A 10,563-nucleotide genomic window follows, 5' to 3' on the forward strand; every position below is an offset into this window, starting at 1 on the left:
CACCGCCCATCCCGAGCCTCCGGGCTGCTGTAGGACATGCTGGGCCTCCTCCAGAGCTCACCTTACCATGGGCTAACCTTTGCCCTGAAGGCGCATGACTAGACTACACTGGCTCCTAAAAAACATTAAATAACCTCCTTTCCTTCTCACTTAAGAAAAGAAAAAAAAAGTAGAGAGTAATGCTCTACCTCCCAGAAGGCCAACTCAGGGGGTGTCAGTAACTGAGTGGCATGGCTTTGGGGTAGGGGCGACTCCCCCCATTTTCCCATGAACCTGAGTGGCATCACCCCCTCAAGAAAGATACGTAAGCCCCACTCTCTGGCTCCTGGTGACTCCACCCTGCCGAGGTCTGGGCAGAATCCAGGACAGACTGAGTTGTGTGGCTTGAGAAGGGGGACACCATACCACCCAACTTCCTCCAAGCCTGAGGGGCACCACCCTCTCAAGGGAGATACACTAGCCCCGCCCTCCTGACTCCCAGTGGCCCCACCCTGCTGAGATCTGCTCCTGGCAGAATCCGAAACAAACTGAGTTGTGGAAACTCAGGGGAAATTTTTCCCTTGCACACCCAACCAATGCAGAGTTTTCCCTTCATATGGCCAAATCTTGGCCTGTTTGGGCCTGATAAACTCTGCTGGCCTCACCCTCACTAATCCTTGAGACCCTGCCCCACCACAAAGGTGTGCAAGTGCCCAGCGAGTAGCAGCTAGACTTGATATACCTTGGGATATTTGCTGAGTGGCCTCTGACCCAGCACTGCCACCAAGTTTCAACCTGCAAAGATCCAGAGAACACCTCTTGCCCCTACCTGGTGACTCACTGAGAACCTGTTGCAGGCAACTCCAGTATCACCAGATCTTTCAGTGACAGAGCCTGACACGTTGCTGACAGATGGAGGCATGCAGAGGTGGACCTCCAGGTTCCTAGGGAATTCTGCTGGCATGCCCCCAGGCCTGGTGCTGGTAGGAGCTGACCCTGGTGTACAGCTTGATCATTCCTGTGAACACACAGGCTCGGCAGAGGCGGTCACAAACTGTAGATCATTATGTAGCTCCAAACAGTAGCCCAGGGCCAATCCCAGGCAGTGTCTGGAATTGGGCTGCACCAGAGTCCCTGTCAAGAGGCCCCAGAACCAACACACCCAGTGGCCATTTTCAAACCATATCAGAGCAGGATCCAATTAGCTTCCCAAGTGGCACATCCACAGGGAGATCTCAGCAGGCACCAGATCCTGCAGAGGTCAAATGCACTTTGTGTGGGCAGCACCAGCAGAGTAGCTCATACAATGAGGTACAGGTTGGTATGTCCTCACAGTCAGCCACCTGAAGGTCAATGCTACACATGAATGGACCAATAGCAATCAAGATCCAAGTACAACAGGACCCACATAACCCACACAAAAGACATTCCAGGAGCACCCAGTGCAGGTGACCAAGGAGACTGTGCCAAAGGGTCCCACAAGACACCTACTATGTAAGGGCACCCTTCCAAGACAGAGTCAAAGAAGCTCTACCTAATACACAGAAACAAACACAGGGACACTGCCAAAACAAGGAGACAAAGAAACATGGCCCAAATGAAAGAACAGGAGAAATCTCCAGAAAAAGAGCTAAATGAAATGGAATTTACTAGATATACAGTTCAAAACAATGGTTGTAAGGATGCTCAGAAAACTTAGGGAAAGAATAAATGAAATCATTGAAAACTTAGAGAGATGGTAAGCACAAAAAAGGATGTAGAAACTATACAAAAGAACGAGTCAGCACTGGCTGGTGTGGTTCAGTGGATTGAGTGCGGGCCTGCAAACCAAAGGCTCACTGGTTTGATTCCCAGACAAGGCACGTGCCTGTGTTGCAGGCTGGGTCCCTGGTGGGGGGAGCGTGAAAAGAAACTACACACTGATGTTTCTCTCCCTTTCTTTCTCCTTCCCTTCCCCTGTCTCTAAGAATAAATAAAATCTAAAAAAAGAAAAAAAAAAAGAACGGGCCAGAAATGAAGAATACAATATCTAAAACGAAAAATATACTAGAGGACTGTGAACCAAAGAGTCACCAGTTTGATTCCCAGTCAGGGAACATACCTGGGTTGTGGGCCTGGTCCCCAGTGGGGGCCACACGAGAGGCAACCACACACTAATGTTTCTCTTTTTCTATTTCTCCCTCCCTTCCCCTCTCTCTAAAAATAAATTAATTAATTTAAAAAACAAAATAAAACTTAAAAAAAAGAAAAATATACCAGAAAGAATCAGCAGTAGATTGGATGAAGCAGAGAATCAAATCAGCAATTAGAAGGACAAGGCTGAAGAAAATACCAGTCAAAGCTGTAAAAAGAAAAAGAATTTAAATGATGATTGTTTAAGGGACCTTTGGGATATGAGGCATAATAACATCTGCACCAAAAGGTGAAGAGAGAGAACAAAGGATCAAGAACCTATTTGAAGAAATAATACTGGTCCTCGCCAGTGTGGCTCAGCTGGTTGGAGAGTCATCCCATAAACTGAAAAGTCACAGATTCGATTTCTGGTCAGGGAAAACGGCTGGGTTGTGGTTCCGTCCCTGATCAGGGAGCATAAAAGAGGCAATTGATTGATGTTTCCCTCTCACTTTGATGTCTGTCTGTCTGTCTGTCTCTCTCTCTCCTTCCCTCCCTCCCTCCCTTCCCCTCTCTCTAAAATCAATAAGCATGTCCTCCAGTGAGGAAGGGAGGGAGGGAGGGAGCCAGGGAGCTAAGGGGCCAGGGAGCCAGAAAGAAAGCCAAAAAGCCAGAAAACTAGAAAGAAAGAAAGCCAGAAAGCAAGCCAGAAAGCCAGGAAGAAAGAAAGCCAGAAAGCCAGAAAGCTGGAAAGCAAGCCAGAAAACAAGCCAGCCAGCAAGTAAGAAAGCAAGAAAGAAAGACTGATAAATTTCCTCACGTGGTGAAGGAAGACACACAAGTCCAGGAAGCACAGAGAGTCCCAAACAAGATGAACCCAAAGAGCCCACCCCAAGACACATCATAATGAACCTGGCAAATATTAAAGACAAAGAAACCATCTTAAAAGCAGCAAGAGAAAGACAGTTACCTAAAAGGGAGCTACCACAAGACTGTCAGCTGATTTCTCAACAGAAACATTTTAGGCCAGAAGGGACTGGCACGAAATATTCAAAGTGGTGAAAATCAAGACTCTACAACCAAAACTAATTCAGCAAGGTCATCGTTTAAAATTCAAGGAGAAATTCAAGAACTTTCCAGACAAGAAAAAGCTGAAGGAGTTCATTACCACCAAACAACTATTACAATAAATGTTAAAAGGAGGAGGAGGAAGGGGAAGAGGGGAAGGGGATGAGAATGAAGGGAGGAGGGGTAGAGGGAAGAGGAGGAGAAGGAACATGGTTAAAAGGACAAAATGGCAATGAATAGGTACCTATCACTAATCACTTTAAATACAAATGGCTTAAATGCTCTGGTCAAAAGACAAAAGGTAGCTGAGTAGATAAGAAAACAAGACCCTTATTTGTGCTGCCTCCCAGAGATCCACCTCAGAAAGAAAGATACACACAGACTAAAACTAAAGAGATGGAAAAAGAGGTAGGTCATGCAAATAGAAACTAAAAAGGCTGAGTAGAAATACTTATATTTCGCATAATAGACTTTAAACAAAGGCTACACTAAGAGACAAAGGACACTACCTAATGATAAAGGGATCAATCTAACAAGAAGATATAACTCTTGCAAATACTTATGCACCCAACATAGGAGCACCTAAATATATAAAGCAAATCTTTTTTTTTTTTTAAAGATTTATTTATTTATTTTTAGAGATGGAAGGAAGGGAGAAAGAGAGAGAGAGAAACATCAATGTGCAGTTGCTGGGGGCCATGGCCTGCAACCCAGGCATGTGCCCTGGCTGGGAATCGAACCTGCGATGTTTTGGTTCGCAGCCCGTGCTCAATCCACTGAGCTATGCCAGCCAGGGCCTATAAAGCAAATCTTGATGGGCATAAAGGGAGAGATAAACAGTAATACAGTCATAGCAGGGGATTTAACACCCTATGGACATCAATAGATACATCTTCCAGACAAAAAAAACAACCAGGAAACAGCAGCCTTAAGTGAAACACTAGATCAGATGGCTTTAATCAACATCTTCAGAGCATTTAACCCCAAAGAAGCAAAATATACATTCTTTTCAAGTGCACATAGAACATTTTCTAGTATAGACAGCATGTTAGGATACAAAACAAGTCTCAGTAAATGTAAGAAGGTTGAAATCATATCAAGTACCTTCTCTGATCATAATGGTACAAAACCAGAAATCAATCACTGCAAAACACACAAACACAAGGAGGCTAAATGACCTGTTACTAAGCAATGAATAGGTTAATGAGATCAAGGAAGAAATCAACACATACCTTGAAACAAATGAAAATAAGAAGACAGCAACCCAAAGTCTATGGGACACAGCAATAACAGTCCTAAAAGGGAAATTCATAGTATTACAGGCCTAAAGAAAGAAACAGGAAAAATTTCAAAAAAAAACAACCTAACTTTACACTTAAAGGAACTATAAAAAGAAATATGGACTTCTGGTCAAGATAGAGGCATAGCTAGATGCACTTTGCCTCCTCCCACAACCAAAAGAAGGACAAGAACAAATTTAAAAACAAAAATAACCAGAACTGCCAGAAAATCAAACTGTATGAAAGTCCGACAACCAAAGAATTAAAGAAGAAATATTCACCCAGACTGGTAGGAGGGACAGACATGGGCAGCCAAGGTGGAGACGACTCCTGGCAAGGCGGCAGCTGGCAGAGCGGGTGGTCCCACATTTTCATGCAGATAAACCAGGAGGGACTACTGGAGAGCAAGACAGACTGCGAAACTAAGGGTTCCAGTGTGGGGAAATAAAGCCTCAATACCTCTGAGAAAACCTGTGGGGATTGAGATGGCAGGAGAAACTCTCAGCCTCACAGGAGAGTTTGTTGGAGAGACCCACAGAGTTCTAGAATGTACACAAAACCACCCACCCAGGAATCAGCACCAGAAGGGTCCAATTTGCTTGTGGGTAGCAGAAGAAGTGACTGAAAGCAGGCACAGAGCTGGGCAAGCAGATTGTTCCCTCTCAGAACCCTCCCCCACATATAGCACCACAACACAGTGATGGCCCACTGGCCTGGCAAATACCTAAGGCCCTGCCCCTTACTACATAACAGATGCTCTGAGACAAACACATGGCCCAAAGGAAAGAACAGATCAAAGCTCCAGAAAAAACACACCTAAGCAATGAAGAGATAACCAACCTATCAGATGCAGAGTTCAAAATGCTGGTAATCAGGATGCTCACAGAAATGGTTGAGTATGGTAATAAAGGAAAAAGTGAAGGCTATGCAAAGTGAAACACAGGGGATCAACAGTGAAAGGAAGGAAACTGGGACTCAAATCAATGGTTTGGAGCAGAAGGAAGAAATAAGCATTCAACCAGAACAGAATGAAGAAACAAGAATTCAAAAAAATGAGGAGAGGCTTAGGAACCTCCAGGACATCTTTAAACATTCCAACATCGGAATCATAGGGGTGCCAGGAGGAGAAGAGGAACAGCAAGATATTGAAAACTTATTTGAAAACATAATGAAGGACAACTTCCCCAATCTGGCAAAGGAAATAGACTTCTAGGAAGTCCAGGAAGCTCAGAGTATCTCAAAGAAGTTGGACCCAAGGAAGTACACACCAAAGCACATCATAATTACATTCCCCAAGGTAAAAGATAAGGAGAGAATCTTAAAAGCAGCAAGAGATAAGGAGGCAGTTACCTACAAAGGAGTTCTCATCAGACTGTCAGCTGATTTGAAACCTTGCAGGCAAGAAGGGGCTGGAAAGTATGCCAAGTCATAAAAGGTAAAGACCTACATCCAAGATTACTCTATCTAGCAAAGTTATCATTTAGAATGGAAAGGCAGATAAAGTGCTTTCCAGATAAGGTCAAGTAAAAGGAGTTCATCATCAGCAAGCCCTTACTATAAGAAATGTTAAAGGGCCCTGGCTGGCATAGCTCAGCAGATTGATTGCAGGCTGTGAACCAAAGCATCGCAGGTTCGATTCTCAGTCAGGGCACATGCCTGGGTTGCAGGCCATGGCCCCCAGCAACCACACATTGATGTTTCTCTCTCTCTTTCCTCTCTAAAAATAAATAAATAAAAATCTTTAAAAAAATTAAAAAAGAAACATTAAAGGGATTTATCTAAGAAAAAGAAGATCAAAAATACTAACAGTAAAATGACAAAAAACTCACAACTACCAAACCTAAAAAAAAAATACTAAAAAGAAAGCAAACAACTAGAACAGGAACAGATTCACAGATATAGAGATCATATAGAGGCTTATCAGCAGGGAGGGGGAGAATAGAGGGAAAGGTACAGGAAATAAGAAGTATAAATAGTAGGTACAAAATAGACAGGGGGAAGTTAAGAATAGTATGGGAAATGGAGAAACCAAAGAACTTATATGTATGACCCTGTGAACATGAACTAAGGTGGGGGAATGCTGGTGGGAAGGGGCTACAGGGGGGAGGGGAATAAAGGGGAGAAAAAAACCGGACAACTATAATAGCATAATCAATTAAAATATATTTTAGAAAAACATCAGCCCTGGCTGGTGCGGCTCAGTGGATTGAACACTGGCCTGCAAACCAAAGGGTTGCCGGTTCAATTCCCAGTTGAGGCACATGCCTGGGATGCATGCCAGGTCCCCAGCAAGGGGTGCATGAGAGGCAACTGCACATTGATGTTTATCCTCCTCTCTTTCTCCCTCCCTTCCCCTCTCTAAAATAAATAAATAAAATCCCTTTTAAAAAGGCCAGAGCAGAAACAAAATTAACTTTTAATTTTTGAAGATTTTATGTATGTATGTATGTATGTATGTATTTCTAGAGAGAGGGGAAGGGAGGGAGAAAGGGAGGGAGAGAAACATTGATCAGTTGCTTCTTGCATTTCCTCCAACTGGGAACTTGGCTTTCAACCCAGGTATGTGCCCTGACTGGGAATCGAACCAGCAACCTTTTGGTCTACAGTACAACACCCAACCCACTGAGCCACACCAGTCAGGGGATGAAATAAAGTTAAAAAAATACAAAAGACTGATGAAACCAAGAGCTGGTTCTTTGGAAAGATAAACAAGATTGACAAAACTTTAACTGGAATCATCAAGAAATAAAGAGAGGACCCAAATAAATAAAATCAGAAATGAAAGTGAAGTAACAACTGACTCCACAGAAATAATCAGAAATGAAAGTGAAGTAACAACTGACTCCACAGAAATACAAATGATTGTAAGAAAACATTGCAAACAATTATATGTCAACAAATTGGACAATCTGGACAAAATGAATAAATTCAAAGTAACATACAATCTTCCAAAACTGACTCAGGAAAAATCAGAGAATCTGAATAGGTCACCAGTAAAATCGAGGCAGTAACAAAAAAACTCCCAACAAATAAAAGTCCTAGACTGGTTAGCTTCACAGGAGAATTTTACTAAACATTCAAAAATAAACCCCTATCCATCTAAAACTATTCCAAAAAATTCAAGAGAAGGAAAGACTTCCAAGCTCATTTTACAAGGCCAACATTATCCTAATTCTAAAACCACATAAAGACACTACAAAAAATGAAAATTATAAGCAAATATCCCTTATGAACATAGATGCTAAAATCCTCAACAAAATATTAGCAGACTGGATCCAGAAATACAATAAAAAGATCATACACCATGATCAAGTGGGACTTATTCCTGGGATGCAAGGTTGGTACAATATCCACAAATCAATAAACATTATAAATATAAACATAAAGAAATGAAGGACAAAAATCACATGATTATGTCAATAGATGTAGAAAAAGCATTTGATAAAATCCAGTACCCACTTGTGGTGAAAATTCTCAGCAAAGTGGAAACAGAGGGAACAAACCTCAATATAATAAAGGCCATATATGACAAACCCATATCCAATATCATATTCAAAGGGCAAAATCTAAAAGAGTTTCCTTTGCCCTGACTGGTGTTGCTTGGTGGGTTGGGCATCTCCTGCAAACTGAAAGGTCACCGGTTTGATTCCCAGTCAGGGCACATGCCTGGGTTGAGGACCATGTCCCTCTCACATGCATTTTTGCATATGAGAGGCAACCAATCAATGTCCCTCTCACACATCAATGTTTCACTCCTTTTTCTCCCTCCCCTCTCCTCTCTCTAAAAATAAATAAAAATTTTTAATATAAAAATAAAAATAAAAATAAACAAAAGCATTTCCCTTAAGGTCAGAAACAAGACACAGATGCCTGCATTCACCACTCTTATTCAACACAGTACTGGAAATCCTAGCCACAGCAATTAGACAAGAAGAAATAAAACGCATCCAAATTGCAAAGGACAAAGTAAAATTGTCATTATTTGCAGATGGCATGACACTGTATTATAGAGAACACTATAGATTCCATCAAAAATACTAGAACTGAAAAATAAATTCAATCAGCAGTATCCAAAATAAATATACAGAAATCAGTTGCATTTCTGTACACCAATAAATGAACTGTTAGAAAGGGAAAGTAAGAAAACCACCCCACTTACAACTGCATCAAAAATAAATACCTAGGAATAAATTTAACAAAGAATATAAAAGACTTGTACTCAAATGATAAGACACTGAAGAAAGATATTCAAGAAGACACAGTTAAGTGGAAGCACACGTCACATTTATAGATAAGAAGAATTAACGTCATTAAAATGTACATACTACCCAAAGCAATCTATATATTCAACACAACTCCTACCAAGATACCAATGGTGTATTTCAAGGAACTAGAACAAATATTCAAAAAATGTATATGGAATGCCAAAGGTCCCTGAGTAGCCACAGCAACCTTGAGAAAGAAGAGCAAAGTTGGAGGACTCACACTACCTGATATCAAACTATAATACAACACCATAGTAATCAAAACAGCATGGTACTGGCATAAAAAGAGGCACATAGATCAATGAAACAGAATAGGGACCCAGAAAAAAACCCATGCCTTTATGGTCACTTAATATTTGATAAAGGAGGCAAGAACTTACAGTGAGGTACAGACAGTCTATCCAATAAATGGTGTTAGAAAAATTGGACAGAAATGTGCAAAAAAACAAAAAAAACTAGACCACCTTCTTATACCACACACAAGAATAAACTCAAAATGAATTAAAGACTTAAAGACTTAAATGTTAGACTTGAAAACATAAAATCCTAGAAGGAAACATAAGCAGTAAAATCTCAGACATTTCTCATCACAATATTTTTTTCAGATTTATGACTTTGGGGAAGGGAAATAAAATAAATAATAAACAAATGAAACTGAAAAGTTTTTGCACAGCAAAGGAAACCATCAACAAAATGAAAAGACAACCCATCACATGGGAGAGCATATTTGCCAATGACACATCTGATAAGGGGTTAATAGCCAAAATTTATAAAGAACTTATAAAAACTGAACACTGAAAAAAATACAATTAAAAAATGGGCAAAGGACATGAACAGACACTTCTCCAAAAAGGATATACAGATGGCAAATAGAGATATGAAAAGATGCTCAATACCACTGATCATCAGAGAAATGCAAATTAAAAAACCACAATGAGATACTACCTCACACCTGTCAGAATGGCCATGATTAATAAATCAACATACAGCGAGTACTGATGAGGATGTGGAGAAAAGTGGACCTTCATGTGCTGTTGGTGGGAATGCAGACTGGTGTAGCCACTATGGAAAGCACTATGGAGTTACCTCAAAAAATTAAAATTGGGCCCTGGCTGAGTGGCTTATTTGGTTGGAGCATCATCCTGATATGCCAAGATCGTGTGTTCAATCCCTGGTCAGGGCACATACAGGAATCAACCAATGGATGCATAAATAAATGGAACAACAAAATCGATGTTTCTCTCTCTCTCTCAAATGAATAAATATAAAAAATTAAAAATGTAACTGCCTATGACCCCACAATTCCACTTCTGGGAATATATCCGAAGAAGCCCAAAACACTAATTTGAAAAAATATGTGTACCCCTATGTTCACAGTAGCACTATTTACAATTAGCCACCATCTGGGAATAGCCCGAGTGCCTGTCAGTAGATGAGTGGCTAAAAAAGCTGTGTACATTTACACAATGGAGTATTACTCAGCCATAAAAAAAAGAAAGAACTCTTACCCTTTGTGAGAGCATGGAAGGACCTAGAAATTATTATGCTAATTGAAATAAGCCAGTCAGAGAAAGACACATACCATATGATTTTACTTATACTGGAATCTAATGAACAAAATAAACTAACAAAATAGAAACAGAGTCAGATACAGAGAAAAGACTGACAGTTGTCAAGAGTGGAGTGGGTAGTGGGGCTGGGTACAAAGGTGAAGAAATTAAGCAACCCCCCCCCCAAAAAAAAACCCTCATAGACAGACAACAGTATGGTGATTACCAGAGGGTAATGGGGGGTGAAGGAGGCTGGAGGGGTGGGGGCAGGTACACAGTGACAGAAGGAGACTTGACTTGGAGTGATGA

This window comes from Phyllostomus discolor, chromosome X (genome assembly GCF_004126475.2).
Source record: "Phyllostomus discolor isolate MPI-MPIP mPhyDis1 chromosome X, mPhyDis1.pri.v3, whole genome shotgun sequence".
Lineage (NCBI taxonomy): Eukaryota > Metazoa > Chordata > Mammalia > Chiroptera > Phyllostomidae > Phyllostomus > Phyllostomus discolor.